Source organism: Cherax quadricarinatus, chromosome 48 (assembly GCF_038502225.1).
Source record: "Cherax quadricarinatus isolate ZL_2023a chromosome 48, ASM3850222v1, whole genome shotgun sequence".
Classification (NCBI taxonomy): domain Eukaryota; kingdom Metazoa; phylum Arthropoda; class Malacostraca; order Decapoda; family Parastacidae; genus Cherax; species Cherax quadricarinatus.
Window position 1 is genome coordinate 31669648 of NC_091339.1, and position 11304 is coordinate 31680951.

Genomic DNA, 11304 nt, shown 5'->3' on the forward strand with positions numbered 1-11304 from the left:
AGCACTGTGACTGTGATGTAGCACTGTGACTGTGATGTAGCACTGTGACAGTGATGTAGCACTGTGACTGTGATGTAGCACTGTGACTGTGATGTAGCACTGTGACAGTGATGTAGCACTGTGACTGTGATGTAGCACTGTGACTGTGATGTAGCACTGTGACTGATGTAGCACTTGTGATGTAGCACTGTAATACAGTACTGTGATGTAGCACTGTAATACAGTACTGTGATGTAGCACTGTGACTGTGATGTAGCACTGTGACAGTGATGTAGCACTGTGACTGTGATGTAGCACTGTGACTGATGTAGCACTGTGACAGTGATGTAGCACTGTGACTGTGATGTAGCACTGTGACTGTGATGTAGCACTGTGACTGATGTAGCACTGTGATGTAGCACTGTAATACAGTACTGTGATGTAGCACTGTAATACAGTACTGTGATGTAGCACTGTGACTGTGATGTAGCACTGTGACAGTGATGTAGCACTGTGACTGTGATGTAGCACTGTGACTGATGTAGCACTGTGACAGTGATGTAGCACTGTGACTGTGATGTAGCACTGTGACTGTGATGTAGCACTGTGACTGATGTAGCACTGTGATGTAGCACTGTAATACAGTACTGTGATGTAGCACTGTAATACAGTACTGTGATGTAGCACTGTAATACAGTACTGTGATGTAGCACTGTGACTGTGATGTAGCACTGTGACTGTGATGTAGCACTGTGACTGTGATGTAGCACTGTGACTGTGATGTAGCACTGTGACTGTGATGTAGCACTGTGTCTTACGGGAGGTAAATTCCGGTGATGTCCCTCAGACTTCAGAATTTTCCAACTAGTCATTTAGTGTTGTTGCTGGGTTGATGGGTTGATACGGCCCTGATGGTGTGTGAACCCTACCTTCATGTATTCTGGTGGCCCTGATGGTGTGTGAACCCTACCTTCATGTATTCTGGTGGCCCTGATGGTGTGTGAACCCTACCTTCATGTATTCTGGTGGCCCTGATGGTGTGTGAACCCTACCTTCATGTATTCTGGTGGCCCTGATGGTGTGTGAACCCTACCTTCATGTATTCTGGTGGCCCTGATGGTGTGTGAAGATAAGATAAGATAAGATTCGTTCGGATTTTTAACCCCGGAGGGTTAGCCACCCAGGATAACCCAAGAAAGTCAGTGCGTCATCGAGGACTGTCTAACTTATTTCCATTGGGGTCCTTAATCTTGTGCCCCAGGATGCGACCCACACCAGTCGACTAACACCCAGGTACCTATTTGCTGCTATGTGAACAGGACAACAGGTGTAAGGAAACGTGTCGAAATGTTTCCACCCGCCGGGAATCGAACCCGGGCCCTCCGTGTGTGAAGCGGGAGCTTTAGCCACCAGGCCACCGGGCCACTTCCTTCATGTGTTCTGGTGGCCCTGATGGTGTGTGAACCCTACCTTCATGTGTTCTGGTGACCCTGATGGTGTGTGGACCCTACCTTCATGTGTTCTGGAGGACCTGATGGTGTGTGGACCCTACCTTCATGTGTTCTGGTGGCCCTGATGGTGTGTGAACCCTACCTTCATGTGTTCTGGTGGCCCTGATGGTGTGTGAACCCTACCTTCATGTGTTCTGGTGGCCCTGATGGTGTGTGAACCCTACCTTCATGTGTTCTGGTGGCCCTGATGGTGTGTGAACCCTACCTGCATGTGTTCTGGTGGCCCTGATGGTGTGTGAACCCTACCTTCATGTGTTCTGGTGGCCCTGGTGGTGTGTGAACCCTACCTTCATGTGTTCTGGTGGCCCTGATGGTGTGTGAACCCTACCTTCATGTGTTCTGGTGGCCCTGATGGTGTGTGGACCCTACCTTCATGTGTTCTGGTGGCCCTGATGGAGTGTGAACCGTACCTTCATGTGTTCTGGTGGCCCTGATGGTGTGTAAACCCTACCTTCATGTGTTCTGGTGGCCCTGATGGTGTGTGAACCCTACCTTCATGTGTTCTGGTGGCCCTGATGGTGTGTGGACCCTGCCTTCATGTGTTCTGGTGGCCCTGATGGTGTGCAAACCCTACCTTCATGTGTTCTGGTGGCCCTGATGGTGTGTGAACCCTACCTTCATGTGTTCTGGTGGCCCTGATGGTGTGTGAACCCTACCTTCATGTGTTCTGGTGGCCCTGATGGTGTGTGAACCCTACCTTCGTGTGTTCTGGTGGCCCTGATGGTGTGTAAACCCTACCTTCATGTGTTCTGGTGGCCCTGATGGTGTGTGACCCCTACCTTCATTTGTTCTGGTGGCCCTGATGGTGTGTGAACCCTACCTTCATGTGTTCTGGTGGCCCTGATGGTGTGTGAACCCTACCTTCATGTGTTCTGGTGGCCCTGATGGTGTGTGAACCCTACCTTCATGTGTTCTGTAATTCAGTGTAATAATAATGTGTAGTAATTCAGTGTAATTAAAGCAGATACTGAGTGTACTAGGGACTGGAAAAGAGAAATAAATATTATTGTGTACGAGTAAAAGAACGAAGAGTGAAAATGGCAGGCATTAGAGGGGTACAGGCTGCCATAATTTTATTTATATTTCTTCTTCAATTCCATGAAGAAAGAAATCAGTCATGGGGGTTGGAAAAGGTGAATGGAGTAACAGTGCCCTGGACAGTAAAAGCCCAACAGTTGCCATCCTACCAGAAAAGTAAACCTCACTATCGCCGCAAGGTATGGCAACACCACATACCCAAACAAAAACAATGGCACACAGCTCTTATTGTAGCGCTCTTAATTGGTGATATCCAAATTAATCCAGGACCTCAAACTATTGTGCAGAGGCAAAACAGACAGATAAATGACGGCGATAATGACGATCTAGTAGCTAGGGATGATAACCTTAACTCCATATGTAATGCATACATAGGTCAATGTGAGACAATACAGCCATTATTATCTCAAACACTACCAAACAGGTACATACACTGTACTAAAGTACGCATGAAAAACAGAAAAGGCACCTTATGTAAAATGTGTAAGGGGTGGGTGCATGATGGATGTATGTACAATTATAGTAACGGTGCCAGAATTCATTTTGTGTGTAACAAATGCACTTTGGCACAGTTACCCTTTAGCAGTGATGACATTGATTTACCTAATTTTAATACAAATGACCCATTGCCATATATTGATGATTATGATTGTTTTATGAAAACAGGCCTTCACTTTATTCATGTCAATGCAAGATCACTTCTTCCTAAATTGGCAGAGATTAGGATTCTAGCTAACAAAATTAGGGCGGCAGTTATAACCATCTCTGAATTTTGGTTGGATGATACGGTGACTGACGACGAGGTCAAAATAGAAGGTTACAATATAAAACGCTTAGATAGGAACAGAAAGGGCGGTGGAGTATGTGCCTACATTAGAAATGACTTAGCTTACAACCCAAGACCTGATTTAAATAACAATAAACTGGAGATTCTATGGTTTGAAGTGCTGCTTCCCAAGACCAAACCTATCTTAGTAGGAACTAGTTACCGCCCTCCTACCCAGGACCAGTTCTTAGAAGACTTTTCCAGAGTCTTGTCCGGAGTTGAAAGCAATTGCGAAACAATAATACTGGGCGACTTCAATATCTGTTTTCAGCAACAAAATAACGAGCTATGCAAAAGGTATAAGCAAATTCTAGGATTAAATAGCTACACCCAACTAATTAATAAACCAACCCGGATCACACGGTTCTCAGCCACCCTAATTGACCACATACTTTGCAACCGCGCTGAGAACATTAGTCAGTCAGGCGTCATTACCACAGGTCTTAGTGATCATTTCATCATTTACTGCACCAGGAAAATCACTAGGGATAGGATAGGCCTACACAGGACAATAAAAATGAGGTCAACTAGAAACTACAGTAAAGAAACACTGGTAAATAGGCTACACAATTGTGACTGGACAGAGATAACAAGTTGCACGGACGTAAACGATGCCTGGGAAAAATTCAAAACAATGTTCACTACCATTCTTAATAATATTGCACCAGTTAAAGAGGTTAGGATTAAACGAAGAACTGAACCCTGGATGACTACTGAGATATTAGATAATATGAAATTCAGAGACCAGCTGCTAAAAAGATTTAAAGCAAACAGACAGGATATTGCAGCACTAAATGAATTCCAAAGGGTGAGGAACAGAGTGCGGAGACTTATAAAAGGAGCAAAGGCAAAGCACTATTGCTCAAAAATTGAAGAATATTAGCATAACCCCAGAAAGCTCTGGCAACAACTAAAACAGTTGGGGTATAGCCATAAGCCAGTAGATAGGTCTAACATAGTACTCACTATCGATAATGAGGTATGCCACGAAACATCTAAGGTGGCAAATTGCTTTAATTCCTACTACACATCTGTTGCATCAACACTAGTAAGTAAACTACCAGCTGCATCAAATACCTTTAACACAGACTCTGATAAGTTTCAAACATACTATACCAATAAAGGGGTAACCCTAAACAGTTGTCACCTAGTAAGTGTATCTCATGACTTCATTCAAAAAGAACTAAGCAGGTTAAACCCAACTAAGAGCACAGGCCCTGATAACATCCCGTCTAAGTTCCTAAAAGATGGTGCTTTTGAACTGTCAATCCCTATTGCTCACATAATAAATCTATCAATCACCACTAATACCGTACCGGAGGGGTTCAAGGAGGCCAGAGTTACTCCTATCTTCAAGAAAAATAATAGGTCTGATGTAAGCAACTATAGACCTGTTAGTATACTCAGTATAATATCTAAAATTCTGGAGAGGGCGGTGTATTCTCAAGTAGTTAAGTACCTTAATGACAACAGCATTCTCCATAGCTATCAATCGGGCTTTAGAAGATCCTACTCAACCGATACCTCCCTTATTAATCTGATGGATTACCTGAGAACTGAAATGTCAAAAGGGAACCTCATAGGTATGGTAACCTTAGACCTGCAAAAGGCCTTCGATACTGTCAACCACAATATATTATGTAAGAAACTTCAAGCTATCGGTATAGGTTCTGTAGACTGGTTTAAGTCCTACCTTAGCAACAGGAGACAAATAGTCAAAATCAACAAAACGGAATCAGAACCCCTGCCGATAACATGTGGAGTTCCCCAAGGTAGTATTCTGGGTCCCTTACTATTCTTATGTTATGTCAATGATATGCCTATCAGTGTCAAGTGCAAACTCCTACTGTATGCAGATGACAGTGCTCTGTTAGTGACAGGTAAAGACCCACAAGATATTGCTAATGTTTTAACACTGGAACTGGAGTCCTGCAGCAAATGGTTAGTAGACAACAAACTATCATTACACCTAGGGAAAACTGAAGCCATTCTCTTTGGAACGAAACATAAACTGAGAAGGGTAAATAATTTTAATGTTCAGTGTAATGGGGAGTCCATCACTTTGGTTTCATCAGTTAAATATCTGGGAATCCCCTTTGACCCATGCATGTCAGGAGAATTGATAGGTAACAGTGTAGTAAAGAAAGCGAATGCCAGGCTGAAGTTCCTGTATAGACAAGCACAGTGTCTACCTACTGAGGCTCGCAGGACCCTATGTCTAGCCCTTATGCAATGCCATATGGATTACGCTTGCTCTTCTTGGTACTCTGCCTTGACAAAAAAACTGAAAGATAGACTGCAAATCACCCAGAACAAAATCGTAAGATTCATCCTGGGGCTGGGACCAAGAGAACATGTAGGCCAGGATGAATTACAGCAGTTGGATATGCTGAATGTTGAAGACAGAGTAAAACAACTGAAGCTAAATCATGTTTATAAAATTGCTCACGAACAGTGTCCAGAATATCTTGCTGTCAATTTTGTCAAGGTTGGGAACCAAAGCAATCATAGTACTAGGGGGAGACAGCACAACTTTGTAGTACCCACAGTCAGTGGCCAGGCTTCAAACACCTTTTATTGTACAGCAATAAAGGAATGGAACAGACTACCCACAAATGTCAAGGCCAGTCATAGCTTGAACCAGTTCAAGAAGACTGCCAAAAAGTGTCTGATGAATGAAGCAACAGAAAGGGAGGGGAATCATTTTCTATTTTTTAGCTAAAATACGTGTAAATTTTACCTTATCCCTAGTAATGACCCTCGTATTGTAGATAGTCGTAATGACCCTCGGGTAGTAGATAGTCTTAATGTCCGGGTTCGATTCCCGGCGGGTGGAAACATTCGACACGTTTCCTTACACCTGTTGTCCTGTTCACCTAGCAGCAAATAGGTACCTGGGTGTTAGTCGACTGGTGTGGGTCGCATCCTGGGGGACAAGATTAAGGACCCCAATGGAAATAAGTTAGACAGTCCTCGATGACGCACTGACTTTCTTGGGTTATCCTGGGTGGCTAACCCTCCGGGGTTAAAAATCCGAACGAAATCTTATCTTATCTTATCTTATCTTATCTGACCTTCGTATTGTAGATAGTCTTAATGACCCCCGTGTAGTAGATAGTTTTTTTAGTATGATAATAAGATGTTATCTTCATTATAGAATAATAAGAAAATATTATAACCTTTATATTATAATAATAAGGTAAAAGGACCCCAATGGAAATAAGTCACTCTGTCTGACTTTTTTGGGTTATCCTAGGTTCTCTACACATATGCTGCTATGTATGATAATTCTATGTAACTGTATTGTGTATACCTGAATAAATTTACTTACTTACTTACTTACCCTGATGGTGTGTGGACCCTACCTTCATGTGTTCTGGTGGCCCTGATGGTGTGTGGACCCTACCTTCATGTGTTCTGGTGGCCCTGATGGTGTGTGGACCCTACCTTCATGTGTTCTGGTGGCCCTGATGGTGTGTGGACCCTACCTTCATGTGTTCTGGTGGCCCTGATGGTGTGTGGACCCTACCTTCATGTGTTCTGGTGGCACTGATGGTGTGTGAACCCTACCTTCATGTGTTTTGGTGGACCTGATGGTGTGTGGACCCTACCTTCATGTGTTCTGGTGGCCCTGATGGTGTGTGGACCCTACCTTCATGTGTTCTGGTGGCCCTGATGGTGTGTGAACCCTACCTTCATGTGTTCTGGTGGCCCTGATGGTGTGTGAACCCTACCTTCATGTGTTCTGGTGGCCCTGATGGTGTGTGAACCCTACCTTCACGTGTTCTGGTGGCCCTGATGGTGTGTGAACCCTACCTTCATGTGTTCTGGTGGCCCTGATGGTGTGTGAACCCTACCTTCATGTGTTCTGGTGGCCCTGATGGTGTTTGAACCCTACCTTCATGTGTTCTGGTGGCCCTGATGGTGTGTGAACCCTACCTTCATGTGTTCTGGTGGCCCTGATGGTGTGTGAACCCTACCTTCATGTGTTCTGGTGGCCCTGATGGTGTGTGAACCTTACCTTCATGTGTTCTGGTGGCCCTGATGGTGTGTGAACCCTACCTTCATGTGTTCTGGTGGCCCTGATGGTGTGTGAACCCTACCTTCATGTGTTCTGGTGGCCCTGATGGAGTGTGAACCGTACCTTCATGTGTTCTGGTGACCCTGATGGTGTGTGAACCCTACCTTCATGTGTTCTGGTGGCCCTGATGGTGAGTGGACCCTACCTTCATGTGTTCTGGTGGCCCTGATGGTGTGCAAACCCTACCTTCATGTGTTCTGGTGGCTCTGATGGTGTGTGAACCCTACCTTCATGTGTTCTGGTGGCCCTGATGGTGTGTGGACCCTACCTTCATGTGTTCTGGTGGCCCTGATGGTGTGTGAACTCTACCTTCATGTGTTCTGGTGGCCCTGATGGTGTGTGTGTTACAAAAAACGCGATTCTAAAAGTTTAGAGATCTCCAGTGAATATTAGAAAGGACTGCCCTTCTAGCATCCAGCCTGTTACTGGGTTTTCGTAACAAGTAGTTAGTATCCTTGTCCAATTATCCATTAAAATTCAGTATGGTTCAATAGTGCTTTAGGATTACAACTGGTAGGCTACTAACTAGAGAAATTAAAATTTAATAAATTTATTAAGTCTATAAGTTGTCTAGAGGTATATTATCAAAGTAAATTAAATCACAGCAATCAAAATAAAATCAATCTCTCGAGTTCAATATTATTGTGCTGAAAGCACATATCACATTTATAATTCTTAAGTACCGTCAGGTACATTAACATTTAATAAGATATTACAAATATGTACAAGTGTGTGTATGCGTGCAAGTGCTCTTAAGTAGTTAGCTATGTCTCAAGACTCGAATAAGACTTAAACAAGTGACTGACAAAGTCCTCAAATAAACTAACTTCTTGACCGACTGGCAACCCGAACAGTCTGCTTGAGCAACAAAGAATGCTAAGCCCAATAGCAATGCAATATCAAGCGACTGCGACACAGAATCAGGAACTGGGAAATAATATAACGACACTAAGTAGGGACCATCAGCAGATCCTCCACAAAAGTTACAAAACTCCCATAATACTGAATCTATGTTCAGCATAGGAAAAACTGTGACTGTGACAATACACAGGAACCAGTACAAAATTAGGTCAGAAGCTATAGCTCGGGACCTGAGATGTTCAGAGTGTCAATGTGACACACAACCTCAGTACAACGTCGAAAATCACTAAGTCTATACAATGTTCTGTGAACAAAGTTCTACAGAACTAACAAGAATAATGAGACAGACAATCTGTCCAACCAGCAAGCGAGTCTCCAGCAGACTGAAAACTTCACGAGAGGTGAGGACACCCCCCCCTCGATCACGTGATAGCTCCGTGGGCAGCACAGCTCAGAAGCCGGCAGTATAACAAGCGACAAGCGATAATTACAGTAGTTTGACAATCAAGACTAACTGAGCACATTTTATATACATCCTAACAACATAAGTCAAATAAGAATATAAAGCAATATATTTACGATTTAGCTATTATCGCAAATATAAGCAATATAAAATTAAATGAGAAGGTAATACATTATATATACATAATAATCATTGTAACCCATTCAGGGGTTGCAACACCCCCCCCCCCCAACACGACAGAGGGTCGCACTAGGAGTTGCATTAATGTCTTTCACATTATTTCTGATTACTCATGTCAATACAATTATCAATATAAATATTAACGAGTCTCTCTTGTGCCAAGCACCTCTACAATTTCACAGCGTCCGTCACTAGGATATGCCCCTAGTACTAGGGCAGTACACAGTATCGTATCTCTTCATACTCGTGGTTATGTACATCAGTGTAGAGACAAGATAGCGCTGACAAGGAGGGCACGTTGAGGCTCGATCATAGTAGAGGAGACTGCATTCCACTCTTAAGTAGTGGTTGTGGAATGCGAGGCAGTATGAACATCTGAGTATGAAACAGCTTAAGGAGTTTAGTGAAGGGGGGGGTCTGCGGCAGGACAGTGTTGCGTCACACAGTACCTCGCCCACACGACACTACTCACTCAACACTCAGCTTGTCTCCTCCTCACACAACAATACTGTGAATATATAAATATAATAATTAGACATGACATGAGTATATATAGTTAATATGGGCTGGAGGGATTAAGTTACTTTACTGAATTTGACATAGCAAGTAACAAAAGGTATTTGGGCATAAAATTACGTTAATTTAATGTAATTGATAATTATTAAGGACGAGACAGAGCGTCAGCAATTACCAATGACCACTTATGTGTTTTATACTAATAGAATAAGGTTGGATTCTGAGGGCCCACCTCATGATCCTAGCATTTTTACTTTTCATAGTGTTTATGTAGGTGAGTGGATTGTGGTCAGAAAAAACGTTAATTTTAAATGGGGAAGTGCCCAAATACACGTCAAAATGTTCCAAGGACACCACAAGAGCTAGAGCCTCTTTCTCAATAGTGGCATAATTTTTCTGGTGTCGTTTAAACTTAGATGAATAGTAACATATAGGATGGAGAATGTCAGTGGATGTTGACTGTTGGAGCAGCACAGCGCCCACTGCATAACAACTCGCATCTATATGTAAAAAGATGGAAAGATTGAAATTAGGATTCAACACTGGAGCAGAGGAAAGCAGATGCTTCAACCTTTTGAACAAATCTGAACAATCACTAGTCCAGGTGAACTGAACTTTGTTACTAATGAACTCAGTGAGAGGTGCAGGTGGAGGTGTGTGTGCTGGCTTGCCTGTCACTTGACACACGTGACAACGTCGCACATGATCAGCTACTGTTTCCTTCATCTTTGGCCAAGTGAAATGTTTTGCCAGTTTACCGAGTGTCTTCTTGACACCCAAATGTCCTCCTATGGGACTATTGTGAGCAAAATCAATGGCTTGTTCACGAAATGTAACTGGTAACACAACTAGATGCTTGACTGTGGTGGAAACACTATCAGCTGACAACTTACATGTATTTTTCTCCATCAGTACACCGTTACTATAATAGTAACAATTATCGAGATCCTTTGCTTCACTCTCAGTAACTGCTATATCTCTCAGTCTTTCCAGTGACTGATCAATAAACTGATCCTTGATTAAATCATCATGAGTTAGAAATTTAACGTCAGTTGTGTCCTGACTAGGTTGTTGACCGGGGGGAGTCAGTGTTAATGATCCGGGGCGCAGAGCATCACTAAACAACATATTCAACCCCAAATCATTATCATCCACTAACTCAACAGGAGACAAGGAAGGTTGTTGAATCTTTGACATAGCTCTAGTAATTGCGCTGAGAGGAAATAAAATAGGTTTCTCTCTACAAGCTTCAATGGCATAATTATCATCAGTGGTATTATCAATCACAAGTGGTTCTTTACATATACCCTCTAGCGCCTGGAACCAATCTTGGGCGGAAAACATTATATACTGAGTAAAAAAAGGAGAATTGTGTGCACTACCTAACAGAGTTTACTGCCAGAGGGGAATCATAGGCCTGTCCCGTGTGGAAAAATAATAATAATTGAACTTTGTGTCAGAGGAAAGAAAGTCTCCCTGAAAGCATTGAGTATACATAGTGTATAGTGTATACTACAGTGGCTCCCTAGTATATTGATGATAAAGGCTAAAGTGTCATTTGAAAACAGGTGAATTTGTAAATGAAGTGATAAGCCTATAGAGGCAGGTGCCAGAAGTCGCCAGAAACTTACCACAGGTCAGCTGTTTTTAATAATCTTCCTGGCCTGCTAGTGTACTCGCATATAATCTAGTGATACCAGTGAATAGCAGAATACAGTGTTGTAGTAGCAACTAACCAGTATTATAATGGTACTTAGTGGAGTGGAGTGACTTTCATTAGTTTCTTTTTCTTGAAATACCAGACGTTACTGTGAAATTTCATATAACCTGTAGTTACCAGCGGTCGCAA

At 43.0% G+C, this 11304-nt stretch overlaps 1 long non-coding RNA gene across 1 annotated transcript in view; it reads right to left on the minus strand.

Moving 5' to 3' along the window:
• The window catches only part of LOC128696156 (uncharacterized), a 76981-nt gene extending 76099 nt beyond the window's left edge, over window positions 1-882 (minus strand). The window contains exon 1 of the long non-coding RNA XR_011393289.1: window positions 798-882. This is a non-coding gene — a long non-coding RNA (uncharacterized lncRNA). The remainder of the gene's footprint in view (window positions 1-797) is intronic.
• Window positions 883-11304: the final 10422 nt, after the last annotated feature.